The sequence below is a fragment of the Carcharodon carcharias genome, chromosome 5, assembly GCF_017639515.1.
Source record: "Carcharodon carcharias isolate sCarCar2 chromosome 5, sCarCar2.pri, whole genome shotgun sequence".
NCBI lineage: Eukaryota > Metazoa > Chordata > Chondrichthyes > Lamniformes > Lamnidae > Carcharodon > Carcharodon carcharias.
Genome location: NC_054471.1, coordinates 192,077,428 through 192,097,119, shown reverse-complemented (window position 1 = coordinate 192,097,119; position 19,692 = coordinate 192,077,428). Strand labels below are relative to the sequence as shown.

Here is a 19,692-nt window from a genome sequence, read left to right as displayed (position 1 = left end):
ACTTTGCAAGGCAGAGATATTCAAGGTAGACCCCTCCTGTTTCCATTGGAAGCCATGAAGTAAGTCATCTTGTGGCCTATGGCTTGCTAGGACATGATGTTTAACCTTTACTCAGTTGGTTTAGATATGGGTGATGAGATCTCACCTTATCAGGCTTCAGGAATGTCTTGTGCCAGGGCCTATGTTAGAAGCAGGTCCTTGGCAGAAATAAAAGGCAGCCTGAGGAAAAGTGACAGGTGAGTGACTATTCCCCACACAGTGCAGGCTTCTGACTGGCGCCCCTAATAGCATGCGCCCAGGGCGCAGGTGTGACAGGCTTGAAGAGCGCCTGCGCCCTGCTCCTGCCTGGTTGACCAATCTGAGGCGGAGCAGCAGGAATGATGACTATTTCCTCTGCCCTACAGACATCAGGCCTGGAGAGCACACAGGCCAACAGCGCCTTCGATAACTCAGCTGGTAGAGCGGCGGACTGTAGCTGTTCCGTGGTCATCCTTAGGTCGCTGGTTAGATTGTGGCTGGAAGGACAGCTGCTACTTTTTGCCTCCATCCCCCACCGCTTTTTACCCCCTCCCAATAGGGACATCGGCAATCTCTACGGCCCTAAATGGGTATTGGGGGGCCAGACAAATGCTGGTGAGTCCCTACTGCCGGAAAACGATTAGGTTAGGGCCGGGGTGAAGGATGCGTGGGACTTGGAGACCTCAAACCAAAGCGCCGCGGAAAAGCAGCCACTCCGCCCCCTGGGGTGCGCGTGTGCAGGGCGGCGGTTTAACACACCCTGAGGCACGCCTCCCAATTTTAACGTTGAGGAAGTGTCTGCAGCGGATCATCATTCTTCAGCCATTTAACTGCATGGGCTCCTATCTGGGGGATTAGCTCAAATGGTAGAGCGCTCGTTTAGCATGTGAGAGGTAGCAGGATTGATGCCCGCATCCTCCAGCTGTTGTTTACTCAAATAGCATTGATTTTCATCTTAAAAATCTTGACAAACACTATTTCAATTACTTTCATTTGGAAACTACAGGCTAATATGCTCTTAATTTTGGTGCCCAGATGGCCCAGGGACACAGATGACACAGGCAAGAAGGGTTGGCAATGCATCTGGAATGGGCCACAATACGTCTCAATTTCTTGCTGCAACCAACCGCCCCCCAGTGCCCAATGCCCAACACCCATCGTCCAACACCCAATGCCCAACGCCCAACACCCATCGCCCAACACCCAATGCCCAACACCCAACGCCCATCGCCCAACACCCAACGCCCATCGCCCAACACACAACTCTTTACCGATTTCACCAGCTGTCCCTGCAGAGAGACAGGTCTCTCTTACAAGAGACTCACCAGAGACTGCTTGGTGGAGAAATAACCAGGTGGTGCATGTGGGAGGGAATGAGGGGTTTTGAGGGAACGAGAGAGGATGTGGGCAGAGATTCAGGAGAAGGTTAGTAGAGAATGAACAGTGACCAGTGGACAGGCTTTGTTTGGCAGGGGTCTGGTGGGGGGGGGGCGTGCTGGTGGACAGTGAACTGGGGATTGTGATGGGAGTGTTAGTGAATGGTGGTAAGGGAGTAGAGCGTGGCAGTTAGTGTAGGGATTGGGATGGGGAGGGACTGGACAGTGGTTGGTGTTCAGTGGGTGGAGGCAGGACTGAATGTTGAATAGGAGATTGACGGTGGAGGGTAGAGGATTGGGGCGAGGGGGTAGTAAACACTGGGTAGGGGATTGGGTTTGGGGAGTGGCATGTTTAGTGGATGAATAAGGTTCTGAGGTCAGGAGGGGAAATTTGGGTACAGACAGTGGGGCAGAATGCAAGATTTAGTCCAGGAGTCACAGCTTTCCCAAAAAGAGTGTCAAAGTCATTTACAGCTTTAAATGAGTTCACTAAGAAGCAAACGTTTGGAAACACTTCATAAGCTAAACAAGCAGATAAGACATTCGACATAACAGGGGGAGAAGAGTTTACCGGTCCCGGATCAGACAAACCGATGGGGGAAGCAAACAGGGAGATGCTGTTCTTCATAAGCAGGCAGTCTTCTCAGAGCGGTTCACTGGACCCAGATCTGGCAAACGCATGGAAGAAGAAGCGTGGTGCTGATCTCTGTAGCTGGAGCAATCTCTTCTGCTCTCAGTCTTCTTGAGCTAGATGTAAGTCCAAAGCCAGCATAGATCCAGTTTAAGAAGCATGGATCCTCCATCCAAAATATTTTTTCCCCTCTTGACACCCCATTTATATACTTTATTTGAAGGGGCCGGTGAATAGTACGAGACAATCACCTTTCAGATGTTCACTTTGCAAGGCAGAGATATTCAAGGTGGACCCCTCCTGTTTCCATTGGAAGCCATGAAGTAAGTCATCTTGTGGCCTATGGCTTGCTAGGACATGATGTTTAACCTTTACTCAGTAGATATGGGTGATGAGATCTCACCTTATCAGGCTTCAGGAATGTCTTGTGCCAGGACCAATGTTAGAAGCAGGTCCTTGGCAGAAATAAAAGGCAGCCTGAGGAAAAGTGACAGGTGAGTGACTATTCCCCACACAGTGCAGGCTTCTGACTGGCGCCCCTAATAGCATGAGCCCAGGGCGCAGGTGTGACAGGCTTGAAGAGCGCCTGCGCCCTGCTCCTGCCCGGTTGACCAATCTGAGGCGGAGCAGCAGGAATGATGACTATTTCGTCTGCCCTACAGACATCAGGCCTGGAGAGCACACAGGCCAACAGTCCCTTCGATAGCTCAGCTGGTAGAGCGGCGGACGGTAGCTGTTCCGTGGTCATCCTTAGGTCGCTGGTTCGATTGTGGCTGGAAGGACAGCTGCCACTTTTTGCCTCCATCCCCCACCGCTTTTTACCCCCTCCCAATAGGGACATCGGCAATCTCTACGGCCCTAAATGGGTATTGGGGGGCCAGACAAATGCTGGTGAGTCCCTACTGCCGGAAAACGATCAGGTTAGGGCCGGGGTGAAGGACGCGTGGGACTCGGAGACCTCAAGCCAAAGCGCCGCGGAAAAGCAGCCACACCGCCCCCTGGGGTGCGCGTGTGCAGGGCGGCGGTTTAACACACCCTGAGGCACGCCTCCCAATTTTAACGTTGAGGTAGTGTCTGCAGCGGATCATCATTCTTCAGCCAGTTAACTGCATGGGCTCCTATCTGGGGGATTAGCTCAAATGGTAGAGCGCTCGTTTAGCATGTGAGAGGTAGCAGGATTGATGCCCGCATCCTCCAGCTGTTGTTTACTCAAATAGCATTGATTTTCATCTTAAAAATCTTGACAAACACTATTTCAATTACTTTCATTTGGAAACTACAGGCTAATATGCTCTTAATTTTGGTGCCCAGATGGCCCAGGGACACAGATGACACAGGCAAGAAGGGTTGGCAATGCATCTGGAATGGGCCACAATATGTCTCAATTTCTTGCTGCAACCAACCGACCCCAATTCCCAACGCCCAACACCCATCGCCCAACACCCAATGCCCAACGCCCAACACTCATCGCCCAACACCCAATGCCCATCGCCCAACACCCAATGCCCAACACCCAACGCACAACACCCAACGCCCAACTGTTTACCGATTTCACCAGCTGTCCCTGCAGACAGGTCTCTCTTAGAAGAAACTCACCAGAGACTGCTTGGTGGAGAAATAACCAGGTGGTGCGTGTGGGAGGGAATGAGGGGTTCTAAGGGAACGAGAGAGGATGTGGGCAGAGATTCAGGAGAAGGTTAGTAGAGAATGAACAGTGACCAGTGGACAGGCTTTGTTTGGCAGGATTCTGGTGGCGGGGGAGGGGCGTGCTGGTGGACAGTGAACTGGGGATTGTGATGGGATTGTTAGTGAATGGTGGTAAGGGAGTAGAGCGTGGCAGTTAGTGTAGGGATTGGGATGGGGAGGGACTGGACAGTGGTTGGTGTTCAGTGGGTGGAGGCAGGACAGAATGTTGAATAGGAGATTGACGGTGGAGGGTAGGGGATTGGGGCGAGGGGGTAGTAAACACTAGGTAGTGGATTGGGTTTGGGGAGTGGCATGTTTAGTGGATGAATAAGGTTCTGAGGTTAGGAAGGGAAATTTGGGTACAGGCAGTGGGACAGAATGCAAGATTTAGTCCAGGTGTCACAGCTTTCTCAAAAAGAGGGTCAAAGTCATTTACAGCTTTAAATGAGTTCACTAAGAAGCAAACATTTGGAAACACTTCATAAGCTAAGCAAGCAGATAAGACATTCGACATAACAGGGGGAGAAGAGTTTACCGGTCCCGGATCAGACAAACCGATGGGGGAAGCAAACAGGGAGATGCTGTTCTTCATAAGCAGGCAGATTTCTCAGAGCGGTTCACTGGACCCAGATCTGGCAAACGCATGGAAGAAGAAGCGTGGTGCTGATCTCTGCAGCTGGAGCAATCTCTTCTGCTCTCAGTCTTCTTGAGCTAGATGTAAGTCCAAAGCCAGCATAGATCCAGTTTAAGAAGCATGGATCCTCCATCCAAAATATTTTTTCCCCTCTTGACACCCCATTTATATACTTTATTTGAAGGGGCCGGTGAATAGTACGAGACAATCATCTTTCAGATGTTCACTTTGCAAGGCAGAGATATTCAAGGTAGACCCATCCTGTTTCCATTGGAAGCCATGAAGTAAGTCATCTTGTGGCCTATGGCTTGCTAGGACATGATGTTTAACCTTTACTCAGTTGGTTTAGATATGGGTGATGAGATCTCACCTTATCAGGCTTCAGGAATGTCTTGTGCCAGGGCCTATGTTAGAAACACGTCCTTGGCAGAAATAAAAGGCAGCCTGAGGAAAAGTGACAGGTGAGTGACTATTCCCCACACAGTGCAGGCTTCTGACTGGCGCCCCTATTAGCATGCGCCCAGGGCGCAGGTGTGACAGGCTTGAAGAGCGCCTGTGCCCTGCTCCTGCCCGGTTGACCAATCTGAGGCGGAGCAGCAGGAATGATGACTATTTCCTCTGCCCTACAGACATCAGGCCTGGAGAGCACACAGGCCAACAGCACCTTCGATAGTTCAGCTGGTAGAGCAGAGGACTGTAGTGGTTCTGTGGTCATCCTTAGGTCGCTGGTTCGATTCTGGCTCGAAGGACATCTGCTACATTTTGCCTCCATACCCCACCGCTTTTTACCCCCTCCCAATAGGGACATCGGCAATCTCTACGGCCCTAAATGGGTACTGGGGGGCCAGACAAATGCTGGTGAGTCCCTACTGCCGGGAAACGATCAGGTTAGGGCCGGGATGAAGGACGCGTGGGACTCGGAGACCTCCCGCCATAGCGCCGTGGAAAAGCAGCCACTCCGCCCCCTGCTGTGCACGTGTGCAGGGCGGCGGTTTAACACACCCTGAGGCACGCCTCCCAATGTTAATGTTGAGGTAGTGTCTGCAGCGGATCATCATTCTTCAGCCATTTTACTGGAGGGGCCCCTATCTGGGGGATTAGCTCAAATGGTAGAGCGCTCGCTTAGCATGTGAGAGGTAGCGGGATCGATGCCCGCATCCTCCAGCTGTTGTTTACTCAAATAGCATTGATTTTATCTTAAAAATCTTGACAAACACTATTTCAATTACTTTCATTCGGAAACTACAGGCTAATATGCTCTTAATTTTGGTGCCCAGAAGGCCCAGGGACACAGATGACACAGGCAAGAAGGGTTGGCAATGCATCTGGAATGGGCCACAATATTTCTCAATTTCTTGCTGCAACCAACCGCCCCCCAGTGCCCAATGCCCAACACCCATCGTCCAACACCCAATGCCCAACGCCCAACACCCATCGCCCAACACCCAATGCCCAACACCCAACGCCCATCGCCCAACACCCAACGCCCATCGCCCAACACCCAACTCTTTACCGATTTCACCAGCTGTCCCTGCAGAGAGACAGGTCTCTCTTAGAAAAGACTCACCAGAGACTGCTTGGTGGAGAAATAACCAGGTGGTGCATGTGGGAGGGAATGAGGGGTTTTGAGGGAACGAGAGAGGATGTGGGCAGAGATTCAGGAGAAGGTTAGTAGAGAATGAACAGTGACCAGTGGGCAGGCTTTGTTTAGCAGGGGTCTGGTGGGGGCGGGGCGTGCTGGTGGACAGTGAACTGGGGATTGTGATGGGAGTGTTAGTGAATGGTGGTAAGGGAGTAGAGCGTGGCAGTTAGTGTAGGGATTGGGATGGGGAGGGACTGGACAGTGGTTGGTGTTCAGTGGGTGGAGGCAGGACAGAATGTTGAATAGGAGATTGACGGTGGAGGGTAGGGGATTGGGGCGAGGGGGTAGTAAACAATGGGTAGGGGATTGGGTTTGGCGAGTGGCATGCTTAGTGGATGAATAAGGTTCTGAGGTCAGGAGGGGAAATTTGGGTACAGGCAGTGGGGCAGAATGCAAGATTTAGTCCAGGAGTCACAGCTTTCCCAAAAAGAGGGTCAAAGTCATTTACAGCTTTAAATGAGTTCACTAAGAAGCAAACGTTTGGAAACACTTCATAAGCTAAACAAGCAGATAAGACATTCGACATAACAGGGGGAGAAGAGTTTACCGGTCCCGGATCAGACAAACCGATGGGGGAAGCAAACAGGGAGATGCTGTTCTTCATAAGCAGGCAGTCTTCTCAGAGCGGTTCACTGGACCCAGATCTGGCAAACGCATGGAAGAAGAAGCGTGGTGCTGATCTCTGTAGCTGGAGCAATCTCTTCTGCTCTCAGTCTTCTTGAGCTAGATGTAAGTCCAAAGCCAGCATAGATCCAGTTTAAGAAGCATGGATCCTCCATCCAAAATATTTTTTCCCCTCTTGACACCCCATTTATATACTTTATTTGAAGGGGCCGGTGAATAGTACGAGACAATCACCTTTCAGATGTTCACTTTGCAAGGCAGAGATATTCAAGGTAGACCCCTCCTGTTCCCATTGGAAGCCATGAAGTAAGTCATCTTGTGGCCTATGGCTTGCTAGGACATGATGTTTAACCTTTACTCAGTTGGTTTAGATATGGGTGATGAGATCTCACCTTATCAGGCTTCAGGAATGTCTTGTGCCAGGGCCTATGTTAGAAACACGTCCTTGGCAGAAATAAAAGGCAGCCTGAGGAAAAGTGACAGGTGAGTGACTATTCCCCACACAGTGCAGGCTTCTGACTGGCGCCCCTATTAGCATGCGCCCAGGGCGCAGGTGTGACAGGCTTGAAGAGCGCCTGTGCCCTGCTCCTGCCCGGTTGACCAATCTGAGGCGGAGCAGCAGGAATGATGACTATTTCCTCTGCCCTACAGACATCAGGCCTGGAGAGCACGCAGGCCAACAGCACCTTCGATAGCTCAGCGACTGTAGTGGTTCTGTGGGCATCCTTAGGTCGCTGGTTCGATTCCGGCACGAAGGACATCTGCTACATTTTGCCTCCATCCCCCACCGCTTTTTACCCCCTCCCAATAGGGACATCGGCAATCTCTACGGCCCTAAATGGGTATTGGGGGGCCAGACAAATGCTGGTGAGTCCCTAATGCCGGGAAACGATCAGGTTAGGGCCGGGGTGAAGGACGCGTGGGACTCGGAAACCTCCCGCCATAGCGCCGTGGAAAAGCAGCCACTCCGCCCCCTGCTGTGCACGTGTGCAGGGCGGCGGTTTAACACACCCTGAGGCACGCCTCCCAATGTTAACGTTGAGGTAGTGTCTGCAGCGGATCATCATTCTTCAGCCATTTTACTGCATGGGCCCCTATGTGGGGGATTAGCTCAAATGGTAGAGCGCTCGCTTAGCATGTGAGAGGTAGCGGGATCGATGCCCGCATCCTCCAGCTGTTGTTTACTCAAATAGCATTGATTTTATCTTAAAAATCTTGACAAACACTATTTCAATTACTTTCATTTGGAAACTACAGGCTAATATGCTCTTAATTTTGCTGCCCCGATGGCCCAGGGACACAGATGACACAGGCAAAAAGGGTTGGCAATGTATCTGGAATGGGCCACAATATTTCTCAATTTCTTGCTGCAACCAACCGCCCCCCAGTGCCCAATGCCCAACACCCATCGTCCAACACCCAATGCCCAACGCCCAACACCCATCGCCCAACACCCAACACCCAACGCCCATCGCCCAACACCCAACGCCCATCGCCCAACACCCAACTCTTTACCGATTTCACCAGCTGTCCCTGCAGAGAGACAGGTCTCTCTTAGAAAAGACTCACCAGAGACTGCTTGGTAGAGAAATAACCAGGTGGTGCATGTGGGAGGGAATGAGGGGTTTTGAGGGAACGAGAGAGGATGTGGGCAGAGATTCAGGAGAAGGTTAGTAGAGAATGAACAGTGACCAGTGGACAGGCTTTGTTTAGCAGGGGTCTGGTGGGGGGGGGGCGTGCTGGTGGACAGTGAACTGGGGATTGTGATGGGAGTGTTAGTGAATGGTGGTAAGGGAGTAGAGCGTGGCAGTTAGTGTAGGGATTGGGATGGGGAGGGACTGGACAGTGGTTGGTGTTCAGTGGGTGGAGGCAGGACAGAATGTTGAATAGGAGATTGACGGTGGAGGGTTGGGGATTGGGGCGAGGGGGTAGTAAACAATGGGTAGGGGATTGGGTTTGGCGAGTGGCATGCTTAGTGGATGAATAAGGTTCTGAGGTCAGGAGGGGAAATTTGGGTACAGGCAGTGGGGCAGAATGCAAGATTTAGTCCAGGAGTCACAGCTTTCCCAAAAAGAGGGTCAAAGTCATTTACAGCTTTAAATGAGTTCACTAAGAAGCAAACGTTTGGAAACACTTCATAAGCTAAACAAGCAGATAAGACATTCGACATAACAGGGGGAGAAGAGTTTACCGGTCCCGGATCAGACAAACCGATGGGGGAAGCAAACAGGGAGATGCTGTTCTTCATAAGCAGGCAGTCTTCTCAGAGCGGTTCACTGGACCCAGATCTGGCAAACGCATGGAAGAAGAAGCGTGGTGCTGATCTCTGTAGCTGGAGCAATCTCTTCTGCTCTCAGTCTTCTTGAGCTAGATGTAAGTCCAAAGCCAGCATAGATCCAGTTTAAGAAGCATGGATCCTCCATCCAAAATATTTTTTCCCCTCTTGACACCCCATTTATATACTTTATTTGAAGGGGCCGGTGAATAGTACGAGACAATCACCTTTCAGATGTTCACTTTGCAAGGCAGAGATATTCAAGGTAGACCCCTCCTGTTTCCATTGGAAGCCATGAAGTAAGTCATCTTGTGGCCTATGGCTTGCTAGGACATGATGTTTAACCTTTACTCAGTTGGTTTAGATATGGGTGATGAGATCTCACCTTATCAGGCTTCAGGAATGTCTTGTGCCAGGGCCTATTTTAGAAACACGTCCTTGGCAGAAATAAAAGGCAGCCTGAGGAAAAGTGACAGGTGAGTGACTATTCCCCACACAGTGCAGGCTTCTGACTGGCGCCCCTATTAGCATGCGCCCAGGGCGCAGGTGTGACAGGCTTGAAGAGCGCCTGTGCCCTGCTCCTGCCCGGTTGACCAATCTGAGGTGGAGCAGCAGAAATGATGACTATTTCCTCTGCCCTACAGACATCAGGCCTGGAGAGCACACAGGCCAACAGCACCTTCAATAGCTCAGCTGGTAGAGCGGAGGGCTGTAGTGGTTCTGTGGGCATCCTTAGGTTGCTGGTTCGATTCAGGCTCGAAGGACATCTGCTACATTTTGCCTCCATCCCCCACCGCTTTTTACCCCCTCCCAATAGGGACATCGGCAATCTCTACGGCCCTAAATGGGTATTGGGGGGCCAGACAAATGCTGGTGAGACCCTACTGCCGGGAAACGATCAGGTTAGGGCCGGGGTGAAGGACGCGTGGGACTCGGAGACCTCCCGCCATAGCGCCGTGGAAAAGCAGCCACTCCGCCCCCTGCTGTGCACGTGTGCAGGGCGGCGGTTTAACACACCCTGAGGCACGCCTCCCAATGTTAACGTTGAGGTAGTGTCTGCAGCGGATCATCATTCTTCAGCCATTTTACTGCATAGGCCCCTATCTGGGGGATTAGCTCAAATGGTAGAGCGCTTGCTTAGCATGTGAGAGGTAGCAGGATCGATGCCCGCATCCTCCAGCTGTTGTTTACTCAAATAGCATTGATTTTATCTTAAAAATCTTGACAAACACTATTTCAATTACTTTCATTTGGAAACTACAGGCTAATATGCTCTTAATTTTGGTGCCCCGATGGCCCAGGGACACAGATGACACAGGCAAAAAGGGTTGACAATGCATCTGGAATGGGCCGCAATATTTCTCAATTTCTTGGTGCAACCAACCGCCACCCAGTGCCCAATGCCCAACACCCATCGTCCAACACCCAATGCCCAACGCCCAACACCCATCGCCCAACACCCAATGCCCAACACCCAACGCCCATCGCCCAACACCCAACGCCCATCGCCCAACACCCAACTCTTTACCGATTTCACCAGCTGTCCCTGCAGAGAGACAGGTCTCTCTTAGAAAAGACTCACCAGAGACTGCTTGGTGGAGAAATAACCAGGTGGTGCATGTGGGAGGGAATGAGGGGTTTTGAGGGAACGAGAGAGGATGTGGGCAGAGATTCAGGAGAAGGTTAGTAGAGAATGAACAGTGACCAGTGGGCAGGCTTTGTTTAGCAGGGGTCTGGTGGGGGGGGGGGGCGTGCTGGTGGACAGTGAACTGGGGATTGTGATGGGAGTGTTAGTGAATGGTGGTAAGGGAGTAGAGCGTGGCAGTTAGTGTAGGGATTGGGATGGGGAGGGACTGGACAGTGGTTGGTGTTCAGTGGGTGGAGGCAGGACAGAATGTTGAATAGGAGATTGACGGTGGAGGGTAGGGGATTGGGGCGAGGGGGTAGTAAACAATGGGTAGGGGATTGGGTTTGGCGAGTGGCATGCTTAGTGGATGAATAAGGTTCTGAGGTCAGGAGGGGAAATTTGGGTACAGGCAGTGGGGCAGAATGCAAGATTTAGTCCAGGAGTCACAGCTTTCCCAAAAAGAGGGTCAAAGTCATTTACAGCTTTAAATGAGTTCACTAAGAAGCAAACGTTTGGAAACACTTCATAAGCTAAACAAGCAGATAAGACATTCGTCATAACAGGGGGAGAAGAGTTTACCGGTCCCGGATCAGACAAACCGATGGGGGAAGCAAACAGGGAGATGCTGTTCTTCATAAGCAGGCAGTCTTCTCAGAGCGGTTCACTGGACCCAGATCTGGCAAACGCATGGAAGAAGAAGCGTGGTGCTGATCTCTGTAGCTGGAGCAATCTCTTCTGCTCTCAGTCTTCTTGAGCTAGATGTAAGTCCAAAGCCAGCATAGATCCAGTTTAAGAAGCATGGATCCTCCATCCAAAATATTTTTTCCCCTCTTGACACCCCATTTATATACTTTATTTGAAGGGGCCGGTGAATAGTACGAGACAATCACCTTTCAGATGTTCACTTTGCAAGGCAGAGATATTCAAGGTAGACCCCTCCTGTTTCCATTGGAAGCCATGAAGTAAGTCATCTTGTGGCCTATGGCTTGCTAGGACATGATGTTTAACCTTTACTCAGTTGGTTTAGATATGGGTGATGAGATCTCACCTTATCAGGCTTCAGGAATGTCTTGTGCCAGGGCCTATGTTAGAAACACGTCCTTGGCAGAAATAAAAGGCAGCCTGAGGAAAAGTGACAGGTGAGTGACTATTCCCCACACAGTGCAGGCTTCTGACTGGCGCCCCTATTAGCATGCGCCCAGGGCGCAGGTGTGACAGGCTTGAAGAGCGCCTGTGCCCTGCTCCTGCCCGGTTGACCAATCTGAGGCAGAGCAGCAGGAATGATGACTATTTCCTCTGCCCTACAGACATCAGGCCTGGAGAGCACACAGGCCAACAGCACCTTCGATAGCTCAGCTGGTAGAGCGGAGGACTGTAGTGGTTCTGTGGGCATCCTTAGATCGCTGGTTTGATTGTGGCTCGAAGGACATCTGCTACATTTTGCCTCCATCCCCCACCGCTTTTTACCCCCTCCCAATAGGGACATCGGCAATCTCTACGGCCCTAAATGGGTATTGGGGGGCCAGAGAAATGCTGGTGAGTCCCTACTGCCGGGAAACGATCAGGTTAGGGCCGGGATGAAGGACGCGTGGGACTCGGAGACCTCCCGCCATAGCGCCGTGGAAAAGCAGCCACTCCGCCCCCTGCTGTGCACGTGTGCAGGGCGGCGGTTTAACACACCCTGAGGCACGCCTCCCAATGTTAACGTTGAGGTAGTGTCTGCAGCGGATCATCATTCTTCAGCCATTTTACTGCATGGACCCCTATCTGGGGGATTAGCTCAAATGGTAGAGCGCTCGCTTAGCATGTGAGAGGTAGCGGGATCGATGCCCGCATCCTCCAGCTGTTGTTTACTCAAATAGCATTGATTTTCATCTTAAAAATCTTGACAAACACTATTTCAATTACTTTCATTTGGAAACTACAGGCTAATATGCTCTTAATTTTGGTGCCCAGAAGGCCCAGGGACACAGATGACACAGGCAAGAAGGGTTAGCAATGCATCTGGAATGGGCCACAATATTTCTCAATTTCTTGCTGCAACCAACCGCCCCCCAGTGCCCAATGCCCAACACCCATCGTCCAACACCCAATGCCCAACGCCCAACACCCATCGCCCAACACCCAATGCCCAACACCCAACGCCCATCGCCCAACACCCAACGCCCATCGCCCAACACCCAACTCTTTACCGATTTCACCAGCTGTCCCTGCAGAGAGACAGGTCTCTCTTAGAAAAGACTCACCAGAGACTGCTTGGTGGAGAAATAACCAGGTGGTGCATGTGGGAGGGAATGAGGGGTTTTGAGGGAACGAGAGAGGATGTGGGCAGAGATTCAGGAGAAGGTTAGTAGAGAATGAACAGTGACCAGTGGGCAGGCTTTGTTTAGCAGGGGTCTGGTGGGGGGGGGGGCGTGCTGGTGGACAGTGAACTGGGGATTGTGATGGGAGTGTTAGTGAATGGTGGTAAGGGAGTAGAGCGTGGCAGTTAGTGTAGGGATTGGGATGGGGAGGGACTGGACAGTGGTTGGTGTTCAGTGGGTGGAGGCAGGACAGAATGTTGAATAGGAGATTGACGGTGGAGGGTAGGGGATTGGGGCGAGGGGGTAGTAAACAATGGGTAGGGGATTGGGTTTGGCGAGTGGCATGCTTAGTGGATGAATAAGGTTCTGAGGTCAGGAGGGGAAATTTGGGTACAGGCAGTGGGGCAGAATGCAAGATTTAGTCCAGGAGTCACAGCTTTCCCAAAAAGAGGGTCAAAGTCATTTACAGCTTTAAATGAGTTCACTAAGAAGCAAACGTTTGGAAACACTTCATAAGCTAAACAAGCAGATAAGACATTCGACATAACAGGGGGAGAAGAGTTTACCGGTCCCGGATCAGACAAACCGATGGGGGAAGCAAACAGGGAGATGCTGTTCTTCATAAGCAGGCAGTCTTCTCAGAGCGGTTCACTGGACCCAGATCTGGCAAACGCATGGAAGAAGAAGCGTGGTGCTGATCTCTGTAGGTGGAGCAATCTCTTCTGCTCTCAGTCTTCTTGAGCTAGATGTAAGTCCAAAGCCAGCATAGATCCAGTTTAAGAAGCATGGATCCTCCATCCAAAATATTTTTTCCCCTCTTGACACCCCATTTATATACTTTATTTGAAGGGGCCGGTGAATAGTACGAGACAATCACCTTTCAGATGTTCACTTTGCAAGGCAGAGATATTCAAGGTAGACCCCTCCTGTTTCCATTGGAAGCCATGAAGTAAGTCATCTTGTGGCCTATGGCTTGCTAGGACATGATGTTTAACCTTTACTCAGTTGGTTTAGATATGGGTGATGAGATCTCACCTTATCAGGCTTCAGGAATGTCTTGTGCCAGGGCGTATGTTAGAAACACGTCCTTGGCAGAAATAAAAGGCAGCCTGAGGAAAAGTGACAGGTGAGTGACTATTCCCCACACAGTGCAGGCTTCTGACTGGCGCCCCTATTAGCATGCGCCCAGGGCGCAGGTGTGACAGGCTTGAAGAAGCGCCTGTGCCCTGCTCCTGCCCGGTTGACCAATCTGAGGCAGAGCAGCAGGAATGATGACTATTTCCTCTGCCCTACAGACATCAGGCCTGGAGAGCACACAGGCCAACAGCACCTTCGATAGCTCAGCTGGTAGAGCGGAGGACTGTAGTGGTTCTGTGGGCATCCTTAGGTCGCTGGTTCGATTCCGGCTCGAAGGACATCTGCTACATTTTGCCTCCATCCCCCACCGCTTTTTACCCCCTCCCAATAGGGACATCGGCAATCTCTACGGCCCTAAATGGGTATTGGGGGGCCAGAGAAATGCTGGTGAGTCCCTACTGCCGGGAAACGATCAGGTTAGGGCCGGGGTGAAGGACGCGTGGGACTCGGAGACCTCCCGCCATAGCGCCGTGGAAAAGCAGCCACTCCGCCCCCTGCTGTGCATGTGTGCAGGGCGTCGGTTTAACACACCCTGAGGCACGCCTCCCAATGTTAACGTTGAGGTAGTGTCTGCAGCGGATCATCATTCTTCAGCCATTTTACTGCATGGGCCCCTATGTGGGGGATTAGCTCAAATGGTAGAACGCTCGCTTAGCATGTGAGAGGTAGCGGGATCGATGCCCGCATCCTCCAGCTGTTGTTTACTCAAATAGCATTGATTTTCATCTTAAAAATCTTGACAAACACTATTTCAATTACTTTCATTTGGAAACTACAGGCTAATATGCTCTTAATTTTGGTGCCCAGAAGGCCCAGGGACACAGATGACACAGGCAAGAAGGGTTAGCAATGCATCTGGAATGGGCCACAATATTTCTCAATTTCTTGCTGCAACCAACCGCCCCCCAGTGCCCAATGCCCAACACCCATCGTCCAACACCCAATGCCCAACGCCCAACACCCATCGCCCAACACCCAATGCCCAACACCCAAAGCCCATCGCCCAACACCCAACGCCCATCGCCCAACACCCAACTCTTTACCGATTTCACCAGCTGTCCCTGCAGAGAGACAGGTCTCTCTTAGAAAAGACTCACCAGAGACTGCTTGGTGGAGAAATAACCAGGTGGTGCATGTGGGAGGGAATGAGGGGTTTTGAGGGAACGAGAGAGGATGTGGGCAGAGATTCAGGAGAAGGTTAGTAGAGAATGAACAGTGACCAGTGGACAGGCTTTGTTTAGCAGGGGTCTGGTGGGGGGGGGGCGTGCTGGTGGACAGTGAACTGGGGATTGTGATGGGAGTGTTAGTGAATGGTGGTAAAGGAGTAGAGCGTGGCAGTTAGTGTAGGGATTGGGATGGGGAGGGACTGGACAGTGGTTGGTGTTCAGTGGGTGGAGGCAGGACAGAATGTTGAATAGGAGATTGACGGTGGAGGGTAGGGGATTGGGGCGAGGGGGTAGTAAACACTGGGTAGGGGATTGGGTTTGGGGAGTGGCATGCTTAGTGGATGAATAAGGTTCTGAGGTCAGGAGGGGAAATTTGGGTACAGGCAGTGGGGCAGAATGCAAGATTTAGTGCAGGAGTCACAGCTTTCTCAAAAAGAGGGTCAAAGTCATTTACAGCTTTAAATGAGTTCACTAAGAAGCAAACGTTTGGAAACACTTCATAAGCTAAACAAGCAGATAAGACATTCGACATAACAGGGGGAGAAGAGTTTACCGGTCCCGGATCAGACAAAACGCTGGGGGAAGCAAACAGGGAGATGCTGTTCTTCATAAGCAGGCAGTCTTCTCAGAGCGGTTCACTGGACCCAGATCTGGCAAACGCATGGAAGAAGAAGCATGGTGCTGATCTCTGTAGCTGGAGCAATCTCTTCTGCTCTCAGTCTTCTTGAGCTAGATGTAAGTCCAAAGCCAGCATAGATCCAGTTTAAGAAGCATGGATCCTCCATCCAAAATATTTTTTCCCCTCTTGACACCCCATTTATATACTTTATTTGAAGGGGCCGGTGAATAGTACGAGACAATCACCTTTCAGATGTTCACTTTGCAAGGCAGAGATATTCAAGGTAGACCCCTCCTGTTTCCATTGGAAGCCATGAAGTAAGTCATCTTGTGGCCTATGGCTTGCTAGGACATGATGTTTAACCTTTACTCAGTTGGTTTAGATATGGGTGATGAGATCTCACCTTATCAGGCTTCAGGAATGTCTTGTGCCAGGGCCTATGTTAGAAACACGTCCTTGGCAGAAATAAAAGGCAGCCTGAGGAAAAGTGACAGGTGAGTGACTATTCCCCACACAGTGCAGGCTTCTGACTGGCGCCCCTATTAGCATGCGCCCAGGGCGCAGGTGTGACAGGCTTGAAGAGCGCCTGTGCCCTGCTCCTGCCCGGTTGACCAATCTGAGGCAGAGCAGCAGGAATGATGACTATTTCCTCTGCCCTACAGACATCAGGCCTGGAGAGCACAGAGGCCAACAGCGCCTTCGATAACTCAGCTGGTAGAGCGGCGGACTGTAGCTGTTCCGTGGTCATCCTTAGGTCGCTGGTTAGATTGTGGCTGGAAGGACAGCTGCTACTTTTTGCCTCCATCCCCCACCGCTTTTTACCCCCTCCCAATAGGGACATCGGCAATCTCTACGGCCCTAAATGGGTATTGGGGGGCCAGACAAATGCTGGTGAGTCCCTACTGCCGGAAAACGATTAGGTTAGGGCCGGGGTGAAGGATGCGTGGGACTTGGAGACCTCAAACCAAAGCGCCGCGGAAAAGCAGCCACTCCGCCCCCTGGGGTGCGCGTGTGCAGGGCGGCGGTTTAACACACCCTGAGGCACGCCTCCCAATTTTAACGTTGAGGAAGTGTCTGCAGCGGATCATCATTCTTCAGCCATTTAACTGCATGGGCTCCTATCTGGGGGATTAGCTCAAATGGTAGAGCGCTCGTTTAGCATGTGAGAGGTAGCAGGATTGATGCCCGCATCCTCCAGCTGTTGTTTACTCAAATAGCATTGATTTTCATCTTAAAAATCTTGACAAACACTATTTCAATTACTTTCATTTGGAAACTACAGGCTAATATGCTCTTAATTTTGGTGCCCAGATGGCCCAGGGACACAGATGACACAGGCAAGAAGGGTTGGCAATGCATCTGGAATGGGCCACAATACGTCTCAATTTCTTGCTGCAACCAACCGCCCCCCAGTGCCCAATGCCCAACACCCATCGTCCAACACCCAATGCCCAACGCCCAACACCCATCGCCCAACACCCAATGCCCAACACCCAACGCCCATCGCCCAACACCCAACGCCCATCGCCCAACACACAACTCTTTACCGATTTCACCAGCTGTCCCTGCAGAGAGACAGGTCTCTCTTACAAGAGACTCACCAGAGACTGCTTGGTGGAGAAATAACCAGGTGGTGCATGTGGGAGGGAATGAGGGGTTTTGAGGGAACGAGAGAGGATGTGGGCAGAGATTCAGGAGAAGGTTAGTAGAGAATGAACAGTGACCAGTGGACAGGCTTTGTTTGGCAGGGGTCTGGTGGGGGGGGGGGGCGTGCTGGTGGACAGTGAACTGGGGATTGTGATGGGAGTGTTAGTGAATGGTGGTAAGGGAGTAGAGCGTGGCAGTTAGTGTAGGGATTGGGATGGGGAGGGACTGGACAGTGGTTGGTGTTCAGTGGGTGGAGGCAGGACAGAATGTTGAATAGGAGATTGACGGTGGAGGGTAGAGGATTGGGGCGAGGGGGCTAGTAAACAATGGGTAGGGGATTGGGTTTGGCGAGTGGCATGCTTAGTGGATGAATAAGGTTCTGAGGTCAGGAGGGGAAATTTGGGTACAGGCAGTGGGGCAGAATGCAAGATTTAGTCCAGGAGTCACAGCTTTCCCAAAAAGAGGGTCAAAGTCATTTACAGCTTTAAATGAGTTCACTAAGAAGCAAACGTTTGGAAACACTTCATAAGCTAAACAAGCAGATAAGACATTCGACATAACAGGGGGAGAAGAGTTTACCGGTCCCGGATCAGACAAACCGATGGGGGAAGCAAACAGGGAGATGCTGTTCTTCATAAGCAGGCAGTCTTCTCAGAGCGGTTCACTGGACCCAGATCTGGCAAACGCATGGAAGAAGAAGCGTGGTGCTGATCTCTGTAGCTGGAGCAATCTCTTCTGCTCTCAGTCTTCTTGAGCTAGATGTAAGTCCAAAGCCAGCATAGATCCAGTTTAAGAAGCATGGATCCTCCATCCAAAATATTTTTTCCCCTCTTGACACCCCATTTATATACTTTATTTGAAGGGGCCGGTGAATAGTACGAGACAATCACCTTTCAGATGTTCACTTTGCAAGGCAGAGATATTCAAGGTGGACCCCTCCTGTTGCCATTGGAAGCCATGAAGTAAGTCATCTTGTGGCCTATGGCTTGCTAGGACATGATGTTTAACCTTTACTCAGTGTTAGATATGGGTGATGAGATCTCACCTTATCAGGCTTCAGGAATGTCTTGTGCCAGGGCCTATGTTAGAAGCACGTCCTTGGCAGAAATAAAAGGCAGCCTGAGGAAAAGTGACAGGTGAGTGACTATTCCCCACACAGTGCAGGCTTCTGACTGGCGCCCCTAATAGCATGCGCCCAGGGCGCAGGTGTGACAGGCTTGAAGAAGCGCCTGCGCCCTGCTCCTGCCCGGTTGACCAATCTGAGGCGGAGCAGCAGGAATGATGACTATTTCGTCTGCCCTACAGACATCAGGCCTGGAGAGCACACAGGCCAACAGCACCTTCGATAGCTCAGCTGGTAGAGCGGCGGACTGTAGCTGTTCTGTGGTCATCCTTAGGTCGCTGGTTCGATTCGGCTCGAAGGACATCTGCTACATTTTGCCTCCATCCCCCACCGCTTTTTACCCCCTCCCAATAGGGACATCGGCAATCTCTACGGCCCTAAATGGGTATTGGGGGGCCAGACAAATGCTGGTGAGTCCCTACTGCCGGGAAACGATCAGGTTAGGGCCGGGGTGAAGGACGCGTGGGACTCGGAGACCTCCCGCCATAGCGCCGTGGAAAAGCAGCCACTCCGCCCCCTGCTGTGCATGTGTGCAGGGCGTCGGTTTAACACACCCTGAGGCACGCCTCCCAATGTTAACGTTGAGGTAGTGTCTGCAGCGGATCATCATTCTTCAGCCATTTTACTGCATGGGCCCCTATCTGGGGGATTAGCTCAAATGGTAGAATGCTCGCTTAGCATGTGAGAGGTAGCGGGATCGATGCCTGCATCCTCCAGCTGTTGTTTACTCAAATAGCATTGATTTTCATCTTAAAAATCTTGACAAACACTATTTCAATTACTTTCATTTGGAAACTACAGGCTAATATGCTCTTAATTTTGGTGCCCAGAAGGCCCAGGGACACAGATGACACAGGCAAGAAGGGTTAGCAATGCATCTGGAATGGGCCACAATATTTCTCAATTTCTTGCTGCAACCAACCGCCCCCCAGTGCCCAATGCCCAACACCCATCGTCCAACACCCAATGCCCAACGCCCAACACCCATCGCCCAACACCCAATGCCCAACACCCAAAGCCCATCGCCCAACACCCAACGCCCATCGCCCAACACCCAACTCTTTACCGATTTCACCAGCTGTCCCTGCAGAGAGACAGGTCTCTCTTAGAAAAGACTCACCAGAGACTGCTTGGTGGAGAAATAACCAGGTGGTGCATGTGGGAGGGAATGAGGGGTTTTGAGG

At 51.4% G+C, this 19,692-nt stretch overlaps 6 non-coding genes across 6 annotated transcripts; all 6 read left to right on the top strand.

Annotated features, from left to right (window-relative positions):
* The first annotated feature begins 5,008 nt into the window (after nucleotides 1–5,008).
* On the top strand, nucleotides 5,009–5,094 carry trnay-gua. The gene is given in 2 exon segments: nucleotides 5,009–5,045; nucleotides 5,059–5,094. It is a non-coding gene; the product is annotated as a tRNA-Tyr (tRNA).
* A 342-nt stretch (nucleotides 5,095–5,436) lies between these two features.
* Nucleotides 5,437–5,509, top strand: trnaa-agc. Its single transcript has one exon. It is a non-coding gene; the product is annotated as a tRNA-Ala (tRNA).
* Nucleotides 5,510–7,711: 2,202 nt separating this feature from the next.
* trnaa-agc lies at nucleotides 7,712–7,784 on the top strand. The gene has a single exon. It is a non-coding gene; the product is annotated as a tRNA-Ala (tRNA).
* Nucleotides 7,785–12,282: 4,498 nt separating this feature from the next.
* trnaa-agc lies at nucleotides 12,283–12,355 on the top strand. Its single transcript has one exon. It is a non-coding gene; the product is annotated as a tRNA-Ala (tRNA).
* A 1,790-nt stretch (nucleotides 12,356–14,145) lies between these two features.
* trnay-gua lies at nucleotides 14,146–14,231 on the top strand. Its single transcript is given in 2 exon segments — nucleotides 14,146–14,182; nucleotides 14,196–14,231. It is a non-coding gene; the product is annotated as a tRNA-Tyr (tRNA).
* Nucleotides 14,232–18,724: 4,493 nt separating this feature from the next.
* trnay-gua lies at nucleotides 18,725–18,809 on the top strand. The gene is given in 2 exon segments: nucleotides 18,725–18,761; nucleotides 18,775–18,809. It is a non-coding gene; the product is annotated as a tRNA-Tyr (tRNA).
* The last annotated feature ends 883 nt before the right edge of the window (nucleotides 18,810–19,692 follow it).